General features: G+C 42.7%; 1 pseudogene; it reads right to left on the reverse strand.

Annotated features, from left to right (window-relative positions):
• Positions 1 to 968: 968 nt before the first annotated feature.
• Positions 969 to 20,997, reverse strand: part of LOC115204997 (glycine receptor subunit beta-like) — a 59,871-nt pseudogene continuing 39,842 nt past the window's right edge.

Here is a 20,997-nt window from a genome sequence, read left to right on the forward strand (position 1 = left end):
AAGAGGACTGGCCACCCCTCATAGCCTGGTTCCTCTCTAGGTTTCTTCCTAGGTTTTGGCCTTTCTAGGGAGTTTTTCCTAGCCACCGTGCTTCTACACCTGCATTGCTTGCTGTTTGGGGTTTTAGGCTGGGTTTCTGTACAGCACTTTGAGGTATCAGCTGATGTAAGAAGGGCTATATAAATAAATTTGATTTGATGATTTGATTTGATACTACAAATATCACAAATACATAACTGTGTGATTCATATAAACATTTATTGGTTAGTTTGTAAATTGCACATTTGTAAATAATATATATATGGTCAATTTGTTAACCCATTTACACATGATATGTAGTCACGTGAGAGATGGTCGAAAGTTACAATTCTCGTCGTGGCAATGTCATATAACCATCTGAACAAGGATAAGGTGTTTCACATATCAACAGGAGTACTGTAGAAAAAAAATCATAATATTAATAAACTTTGATAGATCTAATATACTGTATTTATATTCATATAAGCAATTTTTTTACATGCAATTGTAAACTTTGTGCCAATGTGGTCTTATCAAACTTGCAAGCAAGTTCCGGCAATTAGCACCAAAAAGCAGAGGACCTGGCTATTTACACTAATATTTTCAATAAATAATTAATTGAATCTATTTTTTATTTATATTTTTTAGAAATTCTTAATTCTTGATACATTTTTCATTGATTATTCTTTTCTTAATTCTATCTATTTTTAAATTGTCAAATAATTTGTATACTATTCATCTCATGAATTACACCTGTGATGCTTTTCTTCTTTTCCTAGTACCAATCATGAATTAATGGACGATATGATTTTTCTAGTGTCAATAATGATAGTTAATAATATATAGATTCATATAAATACATAAGCAACTTTAATTAAGGAAGAATGGATCAAAATACGAGATCACAGGGCAAAGATGGAAATTAGTAGAAAATATGGTCTACAAGCACAGCTGGCTGTGCCCAAAATCCTTAAATTCCTTCCATGATCACAAGTAAACGGACCAATAGATGACGTTGAAAAAGAGGAAGGAGAAGGGAAAGAGGGCTCGGGCATAGAGGTCGACCCGCTTGGCGGCTGAGGGGATGACGGGTTTGGGCGGTGGCGGTTTCTTGGCCTTGGCCTGGCTTTTGCTCAGGCCCTGAGGCAAGGTGATGGGCTTCCCATAGCAGTCAAAGTTGGAGAGCTCAAAGTCCAGCGGCAGTGAGCCAACAATGCTGAAGTCATTGGTGCGCAGGTCCGACTTGGAGGTGCACACCTTTTTGCACCGGATCTCTCCCACCTGGAAAAGGGAAAAGTGGATAGAGTAACCACTGCACAATCATTGGAGGAGCAGAGGGTCAGCCAAAGAGCAGTGCCCCTTAACCCCTTACCTGCTTAAGTGCTGTGCTCAAGTGCACAATGGCAGTGGGTGGTGAGGTGGTGATGGGAACAATTGAAAACATTGCATTAGTCCCACTACTCCAAACATTCCTGTCCAGTCACGCTCTCTGACTTTCTCTCAGTTAACGGCAACATACATCTCGGCAGGCAATGCAACAGGAGTCAGCTTGAGCTCCAATCACATCCCATTTCCTCCTCCCTTGCCACAGATGGCAGCTACCGCCAACGCTGAGCCATTGCGGCCAGAGCCAGAAAGACGTCGACAGTAGTGTTAAGCAAACCTGAGAGGAGCCTGACTCAACGAGGGAAAAATTCAAATGCCCTGTTCTTTTTCTGTCATACCCAGCGACTCACAGTCTCACATTTAAGGAGTGGGGGAAGTGCGGGAGGGACGCAAATGGGTGCCACAGATCACCTGGCCCTTATTACCAGGGGAAAGGGGAGACAATGGAAGAGTTGAGGACTTGCCTGACTCGACTTTGGAAAGGAATGGTGATGATGCTTGCCATACCCTTTGTACATCTCAAAGCCTGTCCTCCGACCACCTCCAATTGAATAATGCCTTCATTCGTGTGACATTCTGACATGAGCTGATTTATGACTGCGGTGCTTTGCCAACCCTGTCAGGACTCTTTGGTGTGGTTTCGGTCAGAACTGTTCTGTTTTTTCCTATGGTTCTAGTGTGGTTGTAGGGTAGGATGGAGACATATGGAGATGATCACTCTTGCACGTCCATATATATATATATATATATATATATATATATATATATATATATATATATATATATATATATATATATATATATATTAATATATATATACTCCTCAAAAAAATTAAGCGAACACTTAAACAACACAATGTAACTCCAAGTCAATCACACTTCTGTGAAATCAAACTGTCCACTTAGGAAGCAACACTGATTGACAATAAATTTCACATGCTGTTGTGCAAATGGAATAGACAACAGGTGGAAATTATAGGCAATTAGCAAGACACCCCCAATAAAGGACTGGTTCTGCAGGTCACAGACCACTTCTCAGTTCCTATGCTTCCTGGCTGATGTTTTGGTCACTTTTGAATGCTGGCGGTGCTTTCACTCTAGTGGTAGCATGAGACGGAGTCTACAACCCACACAAGTGGCTCAGGTAGTGCAGCTCATCCAGGATGGCACATCAATGCGAGCTGTGGCAAGAAGGTTTGCTGTGTCTGTCAGCGTAGTGTCCAGAGCATGGAGGCGCTACCAGGAGACAGGCCAGTACATCAGGAGACGTGGAGGAGGCCGAAGGAGGGCAACAACCCAGCAGCAGGACCGCTACCTCCGCCTTTGTGCAAGGAGGAGCAGGAGGAGCACTGCCAGAGCCCTGCAAAATTACCTCCAGCAGGCCACAAATGTGCATGTGTCTGCTCAAACGGTCAGAAACAGACTCCATGAGGGTGGTATGAGGGCCCGACGACCACAGGTGGGGGTTGTGCCCGCTCGATAAAATACAGAACGGTTCCGTATTTCACTGATAGAATAAACATTTTGTTTTCGAAATGATAGGTCATTAATATGGTCAAATCTGGAAACTAAGGCTCGTATTTCTTTGTGTTTATTATATTATAATTAAGTCTATGATTTGAGAGAGCAGTCTGACTGAGCGGGGGTAGGCAGCAGCAGGCTCGTAAGCATTCATTCAAACAGCACTTTCCTGCGTTTGCCAGCAGCTCTTTGCAATTCTTGAAACACAGCGCTGTTTATGACTTCAAGCCTATCAACTCCCGAGATTAGGCAGGCAATACTATAGTGCCTATAAGAACATCCAATAGTCAAAGGTATATGAAATACAAACGGTATAGAGAGAAATAGTCCTATAACTACAACCTAAAACTCCTTAACTGGGAATACTGAAGACTCATGTTAAAAGGAACCACCAGCTTTCATATGTTCTCATGTTCTGAGCAAGGAACTTAAACGTTAGCTTATTTACATGGCACATATTGCACTTTTACTTTCTTCTCCAACACAGTGTTTTTGTATTATTTAAACCAAATTGAACATGTTTCATTATTTATTTGAGACTAAATAGATTTTTTTTAATGTATTATATTAAGTTAAAATAAAAGTGTTCATTCAGTATTGTTGTAATTGTCATTATTACAAATATATATATATATATATATATATATATAAAAATCGTCCAATTAATCGGTATCGGCTTTTTTTGGTCCTCCAATAGTCGATATCGGCATTGAAAAATCATTATCGGTCGACCTCTAGTGTATAAATCTCGACATATACAAAGGGTGCAATTTTGACAGTGTAGTAGTGTTGTGTTGTGCAGTGGTGTTGTTGTCAAACCAACGTATTACTTCAATGCTAACTGGCAGTTTCTTTCAGGAAGAGATGAGAATGCAACAGATACACAATTACCTCATGCATGGCAGAATGTCCCTAATGTTGATGTTTTGGAGCTGTAATCTGGATTTTCTCGTTTTTTCTTTGGTGAATCGACATGCTGTTATAACAGAATCAGTGGGAAGTAACTTCTGAAAACACACATTTCAATCTTTCTCATCGGCTACAGGGCAAATTAGATACTAATCATACAGTTGCTACTTTTTCACTCAACCATTAAGCTCATTAATTGGCGTTAATTTGATTTACGTTTGATTAGAACATATTCGACTAGTCATCTTCAAGCAAATCGCACAGCACAATACTCTGCACAAGTCTTGACTAGCATACATTACGATGTAAATTAATTTATATGAAGTGTATGATTGAAAATAACATTTCACAAGCGAAATCTGTACCTGTGTCAATCTTTATCCATGCAAGGCCAGAGTGCAGGAGATGTTAGGACAATTCAATCACTCATAAATGCTATCTATTTATCTATTGGTATCTCTAACTTCCCTCTCATCATGCCGAAGGATATATGCAAGGTTAAGCATTCCTCATTCAACTGTGAGGGAAGTGGTTAGGGACAACTTCATCTTGACCTTAGATCAGTGTCTGGGGGCAACTTATTTCAAATCACACAAACCTCCCCCCACTCACCAGAAACAAGCCCATCCCCTTCCCCACCTTTCCCCTCACCCACCACACACAACCACCCCTCACCCACCTGCAGCGTGCTGACATGACAGGGCGTCCCGCTGGTGCCGCTGACCGTGTTGTTCTTGCCCGCCTCCTTCTCCTTCCCCTCTGCCTTTGCCGCCATCTTGGCCTTCTCTGCCTCAATGCGCTTGGGGCTGTTGAGCATCACCTACACCACGGCATACTCCACTAGCGAGGCGAAGCCAAACAGCAGACATGCAATGAGCCAGATGTCGATGGCCTTCACATAGGACACGTTGGGCAGCTCTGAGGCCAGGGACGTGCAGGTTAACAGGCCTGGGAGGTTAACAGGATGGGAGTGAAGATGTGGCCTTGTCAATTAAACATCCAAGGAAGGAGAGCATAGCTTAGCGTTGGGGATACTTCTACAGGCGTCTTAGGATCTCAAATTAGCATTTGACCCCTGGACTCTCTAATGCGCGACACAAAATGCACAGCAGACAAAGAGATTCAACTTCAGACCATGAGGATCGCAGTATTTTATTAGTTTTCATCCTTGCCTTTAAATCAGAGGTCTAGACTTTGATCTAAACCAGGTGAGTGGTAAATAGCAGGGAGAAGACACAGCAGCCCTTGAGAGTTGGAATTGAATACCCCTGGTGTACAGTACATAATGGATATATGAATCACCTAAACTAGGCAGTGGTAATGAAACACTCACAAGCCCATATCCCAGGATTTACAGTACAAAGAGCCCAATTATAAACCTTCTTATACCTTTCTCATTCTAGTGATGAAGCGGGTTCAAATAGCCACTGATAACGGAGGGCTATTTATATTTATTTTTCTCCAATTGGACAATTAATCTAGGTGGTTGTATGCGTAAAAATCTTCATATAAAAGCGGGGTCCTTATTTCGGATGATTATCTAACCCCATTCGAGTTCACCGAGCTCCGAAATCCTTTTCATCACAGCATGTAAGATGGCCTATTTTACATAACACAAGGAAGGTGTTGGCTCTGTTGAAACAGCATAATTGTCACAAAGTCCACAGAAGGTGGCGCCTCTCCTCGGGCGGGCGGTGCTCGGCGGTCGTCATCGCCGGCCTACTAGCTGCCACCAATCTATGTTTCAGTGTCTGTTAGTTATGTCTGTTTTTGGTTGCACCTGTTTCGTGTTTGTCATTAGTGGGGAGGGTATTTAGTTTGTCTGTGTTTAGTTAGGATTCGTGCGGGATTGTTTTATGTTACGTGTGGTAGGGGTTGTAATTATTTAACGTAGTTGCATTTTGCTACGTATCGTTTAGGCATTAGGGTTGCCGGGCTGCGCCCCGTCTGTCTTTTAGAGTGGAGCTTTCCTCTCGTCATTTGACTTTTGTGCACCCTGCCTTATATGTGGATTTTGCCCCTTGGCAGTATTAAATTACGTTTGTTCAAACGGACCTCAGCCTCCTGCGCCTGACTCATCCTCCAAGTGTTCTATCTGCCCGTGACAATAATGCTTTGTTTGCTTGATGCTTGGCCCCCGATAGGGCGCTTTATTGAGGGAACAAAATGAGTCTGAAACCGACACACATAGTAGGAAGCATGTATGTAAGTATTCCACACATTTAATAACATGTACACTAACATACACTCACAGAGATGAATGACATATGTCAAATGATCACACACGGGAGATGACTGACCTTTGCTGATCCCATTTACTGAGGTGTCATGAGTTGGCCCTCCAGAGGAAATGGAGGGATGGGACAAAAGTGACAAACAGCTGGAGGTGGATGGTCCTCTTATCCACACAGCTCTTTCCAGACCCATCGGACTGTGTGAAGTGACGCCAAATGGGTGAGAAGTTGACATTTCCGACTCATGCAGGCTTGTTTACAATGGACCAGGCGAGTTACCCATACAAAATAAAAGGTATCATTATCTATTATGTATCATGTAGGGGCGACAGTGGAATGAGAATGGGTGGTCCCATTCACATTGCACTCCCTCAGAGGAGTGTGAAAAGCCTGCACAAACAGATTGTTGGCCATCCCTTGTATCTTGTATAAGTATGTACATTCACAAACTAAAGTGTACCGAGTTTTTCAAGCTACTGGTAGGGTAACACACATTCATAACAAAGTAATCTAAAATGTATTTGGGTATACAATAATATGACTGCAAAATGACTGTTGTGATAACTAACTATAATTGTTAAATACCATTGCATTACATCGGTCTATGAATGAAATCATAATAATGAACTACACATCTTTTCCAAGAGTTTGACTAAGGACAAGCAGAGAGAGAACGCATCATCATCAAGATACCCTATATACCAGGCTAAATGTGTATGTTCTCACACTCGTCTAATACCGGAGGCTATTTCCTGTTGGATCTTTTTTTCAGAAGCAGAACAGGAGGGGCAGCCCTTGGCATGTTCCATTTTGTCAGATTCCGCTCTCTTTCCCTCTATCTGCTAATGCTCTGCTGTTTAATTACATTCATGAATAACCATGGTATCTCACTTCCTAGACAGACTTCTCTTTCATCGTTTCTTTCACTTGTTATCTGCTTTGGAGTAACGTCATTAAAACACGTCTCTCTCGTGTTCCCTTTTAGTCAGTCACTCGGTATAACACACTATGGGGAGTCAACGACCAATCGTATTCACCTTAAGAAAACTGAAATCACGCACAATGGATGCCGAGCCCACCCCCTTCATGGCTATAATAATCGGGGCTCGCATTCATTTCCTAATTTCTTTGCTCTCAGCTCCTGTCACGCAATTTCCAAACATTTCAAGCACACGGAGACCACGAGATTAGGCTCCGACTTAGGTGTCTGTTAGTGGGAACAGTGCATACTCCTCCCTCTAGATCAGGGTCTCCAACATGTCGATTGTGAGCTACCAGTAGCTTGCAGCCCACCTATGAGTATCTCGCCAAACAATTCTGAAAGTACATCCAATTTTCACGTGTCCCATCGCAAACCTTTGTTAACAAATCTCACAAGTATCAGACACCGCAAGCTCCCAGCTACTATCTAAACAATGCAACATTGATATTATCCCAGCCCTGGTTAGCCACTATTGGATTTAAAAAGCCAAACCTAACACAATATCTGCAAATACATTTCCAGCAATATTGCCTCTGTCGGTCTGTGTGGTGAGCGCGTTTGTCTATCACTCCGTGTGTTGATGTGATAAGGGTCTTGTGGATTGACAGAAATACTTTCCCCCAAACCTTCGCAATTAAATGTTAACTGCAAAGTAGGTTCACTTAGCAGAAAGACTCATCATTAGACTAGCCCATTAGATGGCACCTTCCTCACTTGCTAGATGCGCAATTAAAAGGGGAATTACACTTAAAAATACATTTTTGTTTTCTTCCAGACCTGAAAAAAATATTGTCTTCTGATGTGATTTCAGCATTGACATGGACTCAGTACATCCAATTGTGTTGTCTCTCTATGAACAATTGTGATTTTGAGAGTGAAAAACTATCTAAAACCAGGAAAAAGAAAACTGAGAAAACAATTTAGGAAAATAAAACAATTGGGGAGAAGAAAACCCACAGATTTTATAGGGCCCCCCTTAGAGTCGTTTATTAACCATTATTTTACCAGATATATTGGCAGAAAACAGTGCACTACTTTCTCTTGTACACTAAGAACCTGGGGAAGAGTTGCGGGGAAGAGTTGCAGGGGAGAATAGAAGAGAAGAATGTGCCATTTTAAATGGCTAGAAAAAAATTGTAGCTTGCAACAAGTTTTATTTTTTAAAGTAGCTTGCATGCTAGAAAAAGTTGAAGACCCCTGCCCTAGATGTTGTGAGTGTTGTGTATTGGTTTTTGTTTTTGCTAAAAAGTAACAACTTTCTGCTCTGCTTGTGTAGCTAAAGCTTCCTTACTTGGGTAAGATTTGTGTTTGCTAAAAGTATACTACATGCTGCTCTGCTTGTGTAGCCAGTGCTTCCTTACTTTAGTAAGATGGCCAGCGTAAGACTAAGTTCAAAAAGGCTGACCTCCAACCGTGCCCTAGGGCATGTGGTTTCAGAATGACAATTTAAGATACTCGTGAGTGCAGTCCTGTTTGCCTGAGGTGAAAACACACTCAGGAGTGAGGCCAGGAGGGATCAGCAGTGGTTGTCGGAGTTGATAGGGGTGTCATCCCAGCCGAGTGAGGCTCATTCCAGTTTCTCTGGCAGTGTTCAGAGTCTGGATTCTGGTGATAATATACTATCTCTGGTTGGCTCTAGAGAGTTTTCAGAGTCTGAATTGGATGACATCAGTCCGGGGCAGCCTAAAGCTCTGGCTTTGGATTTGGCGGGGGAGAGTGAACCATTGGTGGTTAATACCTCGTGACCTGCAGTGGTGAAGCGTCGATTACCGCTGTTTATAAATTTAGCCGATGAGCTAATGTCAACCTGGGATTCCCCTCATTCAGCCATGTTGGTGCTACTAGGTTATGGAGACTTACCGAATGTAGAGGGTATGGAGGTGGCAGGACTGGTTTGCATACTTCCGATGGATGGAAAACAATTTACTTAACTCGAGGTTAAGAAGGGGGCTAATCCTAGCATGGTGCTTCCAAATAAGCAGTGCTGGTTCTCGGCAGATCGGCTGGACAAAGTGTATCAGGCTGAGCGTTGGCGGCCAGATTGTTGAATGTGGTCACAATGCCGCAGATTTATCATATTGGTTTGCTGCAGTAGCTGAATAGAACCGTGGAGGTGGAGAAGCCGGTTTCAGAGCTTCCCGACGCAATCCATGCTATGGCTGATTTAGTGCTGTGTCTTTCTCGCTGTATTATCCTGGCTGTGGAAAAGTATGGGGGTGACGGTAGTGGCTCAGTGCCACCCCTGGTTGACGTTGTCCCGGATTCCTGAGGAGGGACAGGTGGATGTATTTGGATGAACCAGTTACGCCAACAAGGTTGTGTGGCTCGGCTATGGAGTCCTTATAGGCCCATTTTGAGGAGAAACAAAATGATGGGTGATGGGGGGGCTTAAAGATCAGTTTTTGACAGTTTTGGTGCTTCTGGGCAGTGGTGGATATCTTGGCACAGATGCCGTGCTGGGTCAAAGGAGAGCAGGGTGAAAGCAGACTCTTCAATGGTGCAGGGGGAAGAAGCAGACCTTGTGACCCTAGCTGGAGACCAAGGTAGGTGGCATGTTCTTGGCACTCTCGTCCCCAAGCATTTACTGTGGCAAAAGTGCTCCCAAGTGGCTCGGTCAATGGGGGCAAGTTACTGGTTGCCGAAGTCCCTGAACCCGGTGTGGGCCGGGTATTAGAACGGAGGGTCCGTTAAGAGGGTCTGTTGTTGATTCTGGTGGCTCCCTGTTGGCCCAGACAACCCTGGTTCCCGGAGATCATCCACCTGTTGGGCGGGGACCTGTGGAGGGTTCTGTGTTGTCGGGATCTAGTGTGCCGGGGGCAAGGGAGAGTTTGGCACCCACCACTGCAGATATGGATCTGTGGGTTTTGGCCCCTGAAAGGTTGAATTTGACAGCTAGGGGTTTTCCTTTGAACATGATTACGACGGTACAGTCAGTGTATAGGGTGTTGTATACATATAAGTGGCACGTTTGAGGGTTGGTGTCAGGGAAAAGGAATTTCTCCTTTGATGGACATTTTGATGTTCTTGCAAGAGCTTTTTGAACAGGGCCTTTCTTTTTCCACATTTAAGGTATATTTGGCAGCCATCTCAGCTTGTCATGTATGGATTGAGGGCGCTACCCCGGGGCCTCATACACTGGTGGTGTGGTTCCTGAAAGGCGTGCGTCAGCCCAGACCAGTGTCTAAGTCTATGGCGCTGATCTGGAACCTGACTTTGGTCCTGGACGCTTTGTGTGAGCCTTTATTTGAACCACTGGAGTCTGTGGACCTGAAAGTCCTTTCATACAAGACTGCCTTGCTCATGGCCTTGGTGTCGGCCAAGCATGTTGGGGTTCTCCACGCGTACACCTTTCCTGTTTGGAGTTCGCACCTGGTTACTCCAAAGGAATGTTACGACATAATGCAGCTTTTGTTCCCAAGGTAATGCTTATGTCTTGCTTTCGAGCTGTTCCCATTCTCACCTCCTCCGTTTACTTCTAGTGAACAACGGAGGTTGCATGGCCTGTGTCCGGCACGCACTTTATGCATGGATATGGATAGAACCAAGGATATCCGCGTTCTTGACCAGATTTTTGTCTGTTTCGCTAATCCAGCTGGGGGTAGGCGGCTTTCTAAGCAGCGTCTTTCTCATTGGATTCTGAAGGCCATCAACCCAGGGCATATGACAGCAAATGACGAGGGTTGCCTAGCGGTGTGCATGCTCACTCCACTAGAGGTGTGGCGGCTACTTGAGCATAGTTTTAAGGGCATGACGATTGGTATTTTGTATTTGTATTTATTAAGGATCCCCCATTAGCTGCTGCTCTTCCTGGGGTCCAGCAACATTAAGGCAGTTATGAAATGTAATATTTAAAATTGTATATAACACTTTACCCAATACATTTAGTGTTTCCCTCAGGACACTACTCCACTATCACATATTTACAATAAAACATCCATATGTACGTGTGTGTAGAGTGCGTGTCTTATGTGTATGTGTGTATGTCTCTTCACAGTTCCCGCTTTTCCATAAGGTGTATTTATATCTGTTTTTAAATCTGATTCTGCTGCTTGCATCAGATACCTGATGTGGAATAGAGTTCCACATAGCTATGGCTCTATGTGGTACTGTGCGCCTCCCATAGTCTGTTCTTGTCTTGGGGATTGTGAAGAGACATTTGGTGGCATGTCTTGTGGGGTATGCATGGGTGTCCAAGCTGTGTGCCAGTAGTTTAAAACAGACACCTCAGTGCATTCAGTATGTCAACATTTCTTACAAAAACAAGTAGTGATGAAGTCAATCTCTCCTCCACCTTGACATGCGTGTTCATTTAAGGGCCAGCTATGCTGCGTTGTATTGAGCCAATTGTAATTTGAAGTTTCTCTTTGTGGTACCGGACCACACGACTGAACAGTAGTCCAGGTGCAACAAAACTAGAGCCTGTAGGACCTCCTTTATTGACAGCGTTCTTAAAAAAGGCAAAACGCTTTATTATGAACATACTTATCCCCATCTTAGCTACTGTTGTATTAACATGTTTTAACCATGACAGTTGCTCAATTTCCTAATTATTTATTAGAAGATTTAGTTGAGATTTAGGGTTTAGTGAATGATTTGTCCCAAACCCATTCAGAAACTAACTGCAGCTCTTTGTTAAGCATAACAGTCATTTCAGTCGCTGTAATAGCTGAAGTGTATAGTGTTGAGTCATACACATACATAGAGACACTGGCATGGCATTAGTAAAGATTGAAAAAAGTAATGGGCCTAGACAACTGCCCTGGGGAATTCCTGATTCTACCTGGGTTATGTTGGAGAGGCTTCCACTAAAGAACACCCTCTGTGTTCTGTTAGACAGGTAACTCTTTAACCACAATATAGCATGGGGTGTAAAGCCTTAACACAAGTTTTTCCATCAACAGACTATGATCGATAATGTCAAAAGCCGTACTGAAGTCTAACAAAAGACCTCCCACAATATTTTATCATGTGTTTCTCTCAGCCAATCAGTTATTTGTGTAAGTGCTTTGCTTGTTTAATGTCCTTCCCTACAAGCATGCTGAAAGTCTATTGTCAATTTGTTTACAGTAAAATAGCATTGTATCTGGTCCCAAAAATGTTTTTTCCAGAAGTTTACTAAAGTTTGGTAACAGGCAGATTGGTCAGCTATTTGAGCCAGTAAAAGGGCTTTACCATCCTTGGGTAGCAGAATCACTTTTGCTTCCCGCCAGGCCTGAGGGCACACACTTTCTAGTAGGCTTAGATTGAAGCTATTGCAAATAGGAGTGGCAATATCATCGCTATTATCCTCAGTAACTTTCCATCCAAGTTGTCAGACCCAGATGGCTTGTCATTGTTGATCGTTTTTTCACTTCTACCACACTCACTTTACGCAATTAAAAATTACAATGCTTGGGTTTCATAGTTTGATCACTTACAGTGCATTCGGATAGTATTCAGACCCCTTCCCTTTTTCCACACTTCTGTTACATTACAGCCTTATTCTAAAATGGATTAAATAAATGTTTTTCCTTATCAATCCACATAATACCCCATAATGACAAAGCAAAAAACGGTTTTTACACATTTTAGCAAATTTATTACAAATAAAAATAGCAATACCTTATTTACATAAGTATTCAGACCCTTTGCTATGAGACTCGAAATTGAGCTCAGGTAAATCCTGTGATCATTCCATTGATCATCCTTGAGATGTTTCTACAACTTGATGGGATTCCACCTGTGGTAAATTAAATTGATTGGACATGATTTGGAAAGGCACACACCTGTCTATAAGGCCCCACAGTTGATATATCAACATGGTCTCAAGGCATTTAGTATTATTCTGTACGTAAATCGAAGACTTAATTTATATCAACTGTGGGGCCTTATAGACAGGTGTGTGCCTTTCCAAATCATGTCCAATCAATTTATGTTAGGTTTGTATGTTATGCATTAATTTGTGGATGTCCATCACCCATTTTGTATGATATGTTGCGAATTAGAAAAATGTACAATATGTTACCAAATTTGCTAAACGTGTGTTACGAATTCTAGCTAGGTCAGCTAGGTCACAAACATTAGCTAGCTGGCTAATGCTTGCTGAGTTAGGGGTTAATGTTAGGGTTAAGTTTAGGAGTGAGGTTAAAGGGTTAAGGTTAGGGGATGGGTTAGCTAACATGTTAACTAGTTGCTTAGTAACTAAAAAGTATTAAGTAGTTGAAAAGTTGCTGATTAGCTAAAATGCTAAAGTTATCCGTGATGAGATTCGAACTTGCAACTTTTGGGTTCCTTGACGTTTGCGTTATACGCCCACCCATCCACCCTTTGCTTAAGTAACCATTTATTTTATGTAACCATACCAAACGTAACACATCATACTAATTTAAGTGACGCGTATGTACATTTACTACGATAAATCTAGTCTATGAGACCAGGCTGGCTATATTCATAACTTTACGTTTTCACACCCTGTTTCCTGGCTACTCGCTCTACCTTTCCCTTCAGTAGAGCTTGTATTTAGTATTTTCTAGTATCTCCATTAGCTTTTGCCAAGGAAGAAGCTACTCTTCCTGGGGTCCAAACAGACGTAGCTTGCCTGAAGAAATGGAACCATTGGAATAGTCACAGAAGTGCAAACCCCTGCCCTTCTGGCACACAAACAGGCTCAATCAAACAATGTATTTGAAAGAGAAGGAATCATACTTGAACCAGGCTGTTGAGACCCTGTAGGGGTTTCGGGAGGACAGACTAAGGTTGTTCACCCATCTCCAGTCTCACTGTGTGATCTTCATGCCATGTTAAGGGGGGGCTGCCATAGAACAGACTCCCACCGGTCACAGACAATGGTGATCTTTGTGTCTCACTGGTTCGTCACAACAATCCCATTAAAAAGGTCAGCCTCACTGCCAGCTGCGTTGCTCCCCTATGTGAGTGTGCTGGGGTTGTGTTCAAACTGAGTGCTAACTGTGTAGGCCTTTCGCTAATGGCGCTATGCTAGTCTCCAGTGACAATCGTTGCTTTGTTTTTAGTGGTAGCATTTTGGTACTCACACTGACAAGTGAGAAAAAGGCCTGGGTTTTTAAAGTGCTTTAGCAAAATGTGACCTATCAAAGTTTTAATATCTGTGGGCATTGTGCATGAGGGCAACTATATGTTTCTTCCATGTTCAAGTGCAGGACAAGTGTAAGAAGCACCAATAAAGCTTTGGCCAAAGCTAGTTAGCTACATGCAGTGATGCAGTGATGAGGATCATATGGAATAATACGTTACAAGGGTACTCTTGAATTATTATTGAAATGTGGTTTGCTTTTTGGCACCACGTGACTGCCGTAGCGTCAACTAAGTGGGTGCTTTAATTTGGTAAAAGTGAAGGCGTAAATCAAATCAAATTTTAGTCACATGCACCGAATATAACAGGTGTAGACCTTACAGTGAAATGCTTACTTCCAAGCCCTTAACCAACAATGCAGTTTAAAAAAAAACACGGATAAGAATGAGAAATAAAAGTAACGTAATTAACGAGCAGCAGTAAAATAACAATAGCGAAACTATATACAGGGGGGTACAGGTACAGAGTCAATGTGCGGAGGCACTGGTTAGTTGAGGTAATATGTACATGTAGGTAGAGTTATTAAAGTGACTATGCATAGATGATAACAACAGAGAGTAGCAGTGTTGTAAAAGAGGGGGAGGGGGGGGGGCAATGCAAAGAGTCTGGGTAGCCATTTGATTAGATTTTCAGCAGTCTTATGGCTTGGGGGTAGAAGCTGTTTAGAAGCCTCTTGGACCTAGACTTGGCGTTCTGGAACCACTTGCCGGGCGGTAGCAGAGAGAACAGTCTATGACTAGGGTGGATGGAGTCTTTGACAATTTTTAGGGCCTTCTTCTGACACCTCCTGGTATAGAGGTCCTGGATGGCAGGAAGCTTGGCCCTGTGATATACTGGGCCATTCGCACTACCCTCTGTAGTGCCTTGTGGTCGGAGGCCGAACAGTTGCCACACCAGGCAGTGATACAACCTTCTGAGGATCTGAAGACCCATGCCAAATCTTTTCAGTCTCCTGAGGGGGAATAGGTTTTGTCACGCCCTCTTCACAAGCTACGGATTCCATGAATTGCAGTGGCTGAGCTCAAACTTAATCTGAGTCCTACTATGGAGAAGCCACACAGGGCAGCGAGACACCTTGATGACACCGTGCTCCCTGCCCGCCCCTTGCTACAGAGACCATCTTTGGTTGCTCTCCCCCTTTGAACACCTCCCGCCGTTGACCACTCAAGCATGCACTTTCCCAACCCTCAACATTACCTTCTATCTCATAAATTATATCGTTGTTTTTCGATATTGCTTGTCTTTTGTGTTTCTTTAAAGCAGTTTGAGATTATTTATTTAATGAATAGCGCTATAAAAGTTGAATAAATTATTATTATTAGCGTTAGTATCGAGCCACGCAAAACATTTTAACTCACGGGGAATAATTAAATGAATAGATGAAAAGGGAAAATCCAGAGCCTTACATTCTTAAGGCAAGCACATGTAGGTCTCTGACACTCCAATTTATGGCAAAGCTTAATCAAGAGACTGGAAGTTCATTGGTTCAAAGGATTACTCACTGTGCAACCAATTGCAAGGGAGAGTCTGGCATAAGTAAAATAGATTAGACCAATATGGTTTCATTTGCATATTCCTTAAAAATAAAGGCAAATATAGTAGGTAGTGTTATGTATTGCCATATAGGCCTATAGTGAAATAGAGCCAGCATAGCAGTGTATTATGGGCATTATTGGCTGAAAGCCACATACAGTTGATATGAAAACCCATTTACACATACATGCATATGACAAGTAATCATGACTCATACCTGTAGTTAGCACAGTTTTCACATATGCATGCATATGAGGAGCATACCTGTCCCTGCGTAGAATTTGGTGCAGTTGCCATACTCTATATCCTCCTGTTTAATATCAAACTGGGGCAGGGCGATCTCCTCCATCTGGACAGGGTCCCCTGACTGCCACATAAACTGCAGGTCATCTGTTCTATAGCCAACTGTAGACACAGACAGACGGGTTCACATACACAGAAGCATCCACAGTCACGCGTACACAGGCAAACGCATCGTCGTCATCAACAACAGTTAATACTGTATATAAATCTCCATCCAGGCATGATTACACTATATCTCAATGTTGTTTGAAGTACATTTTTAAATTAATAGTAATTACACTCGGCTAAGAAGATGCTTTTTCCAGTAGTCATTTTCAATACTTACAAACATGAAGTATTGGCAGATTTACATGTCCTATAGATTTTACTAGTGTTTTTTTTTAAACCAGTCTAGTCAGTTAAGAAAAAAATCTTATGTATGATTACGGCCTGAGAAGTGATGAAGGGCAAGTGCAGCTCTAAATAAATAAAACAAGACAGGAAAGAGGCAACAGGAAAGACATCACAAGACATAAGACAGTACAGACAATAACAACAATGCATACTAAAACAGTGACAAACTGGCTATAAATTTAACCAATTGGTCTCTAAATCAGGTTGAATGGCGGGAACCCGGTTACCGAGACTTACCGCCCAAAACCACTCCCTTTTCTTGGGCTAAATAACAGAGAGAAAACGGGACATTATAATCAATTATTTAAATGAAGAGCATGGGTGTGAAATGGAAATGGATTTTAGCTCCAAGTGATTTTAATTTAGGAAACTCTGTTCCCAAGTATTCCCACGCATAATATAGAAATATGTGACCGTATAGAAATAATAATTATTAAATATTAGATTTATATAGAGCTTTTCTATCAACTGAGGTACTCAAAGCACTTTACATAGGTGAGGGAAACTCACCTCATCCACCACCAATTTTGTGCCAGAACGCTCACCACACATCAGCCATCAGGTGGAGAGATGAGGAGTAATATACACTACCGGTCAAAAGTTTAAGAACAGATACTCATTCAACAGTTTTTCTTTATTTGTACTATTTTCTACACTGTAGAATAATAGTGAAGACATCAAAACTATGAAATAACACATGGAATCATGTAGTAACCAAAAATGTGTAAAACAAATCAAAATATATTTTATAATTGAGATTCTTCAAATAGCCACCCTTTGCCTTGATGACAGCTGTGCACACTCTTGGCATTCTCTCAACCAGCTTTATGGAGGTACAGTGGTTGCTCCACTAAAAGTTTTGCGATTATGCTGTGGGACTGAGAGGTAATTTGTGGTTTAGTACGGTACCCCGCGTCATTACTTCATTGCTCCAGACCAGCGCAAGGGGGAGTTAGAGCACTGATTATGCAATTGGGTCCCAAGGCGCTACTGTGTCTGTAGTACTGTAGCCTACTCCTGGCCAGTCACGTTGTACAGCGCCTTAGTGGCGCAGCAGTCTAAGACACTGCATCGCAGAGCAAGCGGTGTTGATACAGATGCTGGTTCAATACCCGTGCCGGCCTAGACTGAGAGATCCGTGAGATGACTGTAGGTTTTTGGTTTCTCTCCCTCTAAAAACAGAAATAAATCATTCAAAATAACAAACTGGCTTTATTTACAAATTGGTAACCACATCTCACCCCATGTTCAAGAACGGTCTTTTTCCTCGCTCATTTTACATGATTTGAAAACAAAATCTCCAAAATAGTTATTTTTTAAACAAATCGATTATTATAATTTGTATTATTATTAATTTAGAATTATATAAAAGCCCCTAGGATATTCTCACATATATATTATTAACTCTGTTATTAGCAGGACAATACAAACTCAGCAAAAAAAGAAACGTCCCTTTTTCAGGACCCTGTCTTTCAAAGATAATTAGTAAAAAATCAAAAAAACTTCACAGATCTTCATTGTAAAGGGTTTAAACACTGTTTCAAATGCTTGTTCAATGAACCATAAACAATTAATGAACATGCACAGGTGGAACGGTCGTTAAGACTTACAGACGGTAGGCAATTAAGGTCACAGTTGTGAAAACTTAGGACACTAAAGAGGCCCAGGGTCCCTGCTCATCTGCGTGAATGTGCCTTAGCAATGCTGCAAGGAGGCATGAGGACTGCAGATGTGGCCAGGGCAATAAATCGCTATGTCCATACTGTGAGACGCCTAAGACAGCGCTACAGGGAAACAGGACAGACAGCTGATCGTCCTCACAGTGGCAGACCACGTGTAACAACACCTACACAGGATCTGTACATCCGAACATCACACCAGCAGGACAGGTACAGGATGGCAACAACAACTGCCTGAGTTACACCAGGAACGCACAATCCCTCCATTAGTGCTCAGACTGTCTGCAATAAGCTGAGAGAGGCTGGACTGAGGGCTTGTAGGCCTGTTGTAAGGCAGGTCCTCACCAGATATCACTGGCAACAATGTCGCCTATGGGCACAAACCCACCGTCGCTGGACCAGATAAGACTGGCAAAAAGTGCTCTTCACTGACGAGTCGCGGTTTTGTCTCACCCGGGGTGATGGACGGATTCACGTTTATCGTTGAAGAAATGAGCGTTACACTGAGGCCTGTACTCTGGAGCGGGATCTATTTGGAGGTGGAGGGTCCTTCATGGTCTGGGGCAGTGTGTCACAGCATCATCGGACTGAGCTTGTTGTCATTGCAGGCAAACGCTGTGCGTTACAGGGAAGACATCCTCCTCCCTCATGTGATACCCTTCCTACAGGCTCATCCTGACATGACCCTCCAGAATGACAATGCCACCAGCCATACTGCTCATTCTGTGCATGATTTCCTGCAAGACAGGAATGTCAGTGTTCTGCCATGGCCAGCGAAGAGCCCGGATCTCAATCCCATTGAGCACATCTGGGACCTTTTGGATCGGAGGGTGAGGGCTAGGGCCATTCCCCCCAGAAATGTCCGGGTACTTGCAGGTGCCTTGGTGGAAGAGTGGGGTAACATCTCACAGCAAGAACTGGCAAATCTGGTGCAGTCCATGAGGAGGAGATGCACTGTAGTACTTAATGCAGCTGGTGGCCACACCAGACACTGACTTACTTTTGATTTTTTAACCCACCCTTTGTTCAGGGACACATTATTCCATTTCTGTTAGTCACATGTCTGCGGAACTTGTTCAGTTTATGTCTCAGCTGTTGAATCTCGTCTTGTTCATACAAATATTTATACATGTTAAGTTTGCTGAAAATAAACGCAGTTGACAGTGAGAGGATGTTTCTTTTTTTGCTGAGTTTGTATTGGTCATGGCTGATGAGTGGCGCACAATGGGATTGCCTTGCAGTTCTCCAGCTGTATCCACTGAAATAGCGGTGGGCGCACGAAGTTCAAGGCACGAGGGCAGGGGGCACGGGATGGGCCACAGAGCCGCGCACAGAAGATGGCACAGAGCAACACTTTAAGGGGCATTGCACTAATAATGGTGCTGACCAGGGAAACGTTCCCGCTGTTCTACGTCCCAGTCTTCATTTTCAAACTAAAACAATGTAACTAATAATGGCGCGGAAAATGCCCCTTAGATATGAATTCGGAGGGCAAATATTATTAAATATTAAAATCATTAGACCTCTCACTAAATGCCTCCCTCAAAAGTTATACTTAAATCCGTTCTGGATATAATGAAAAATGACATGAAAAGCATATATTTGTAAATCCCAAACTCTAAAAGTAATTGGAAAGGTAGATACAAATTATTTGTGACATTGTGGTTACAAAGAATGTAAACCAGATGCTATGTTTTTATTTACGGTAGTGATGGACAGCTGGTGGCATTTTGAAAACAGGTTTTCAAACACTTGTGGCCAGATTAGCAGGACAATAGACTCTTTATAGCCCGGCTACTGTAGGTCTGAAAGTCACACCTTTCCAGTACTCCTCACCCCAACCCAAACTCCATCCTAACACACTTGCCATTCAAAAATGAGCTGTTTATCTAAAAAAAATGACATTGTGACCAAAGAGAACAGACAAAATGGACATTGTTTTCATCAAGCCAGCTTCTTTCTATGGCGCTACTTGTTCCAGAGTTAGGACCATAACCACGAGAGGACTTGAAAATGAGCTGAAGCTGAGAGGATCACCAAACTAGTTATTTTTGTTTCAGTGAATTTTCTTTAAAAAAAATGTATATAGCCTATCAATGTGTAAGCAAACTGTGTAATAGCCTTCCCTAGCCTTCCCTGTAGCTCAGTTGGTACAGCATGGTGTTTGCAACACCAGGGTTGTGGGTTCGACTCCCACGGGGGGCCAGCACAGGGGGAAAAAATGTATGAAATTGTATGAAATGTATGCATTCACTACTGTAAGTCGCTCTGGATAAGAGCGTCTGGTAAATGTAATAAAATCGAGAATTAAATAAAGGTTAAATAAAACAATAAAATGATTGTGTACTAAAAACGTGAATATATTTTTGCAGAGCATACAACCATGCCGACAACCAACCGGGGAGATCAGTGGAGATCAAAGGGCTGGACAACGGCCACACCGAAAAAACCCTGCATGATTGCCAAGAAAGAGGTTCGTTTTTCTTGACTCTTAAAATGTGTATGCAGCATGTGTGTGTTGGAGTCACATTTCATTCTTAATTGATCTACCGTTTCATCATAGGCCACTGTAATAGATGGGGGCTCTGCTCATCTGATGAGGCTGCGCATGGATCAGATTCAAACTTTGAAGACCGAGATCGAGTCAATGAAGGCAGACCAGCAGAAAGATAAACATTATCTGAGGGCAGAGATACAGGTGACAGCTGATCCATTGGTCCAGAGCCAGGCGGATAATGACGCGTTGAAGAGGGCGAGGAATGAGATGGAGTCACAATCCATGCCAGGCACACCTGTGAGCTCTGGAACTCCACCTCCGACTGGCAGAGTCAACATACCTGGCGGGTTCATCAGGTCGTCGTTTCACCCTGACATTTCCAGTCCTCTTCTGACAACAGAACCTGACCAACTGCTCACCAGGTACAGCAAGAGCCGTCCGGACCGTTATGC

Source organism: Salmo trutta, chromosome 13 (genome assembly GCF_901001165.1).
Source record: "Salmo trutta chromosome 13, fSalTru1.1, whole genome shotgun sequence".
NCBI lineage: Eukaryota > Metazoa > Chordata > Actinopteri > Salmoniformes > Salmonidae > Salmo > Salmo trutta.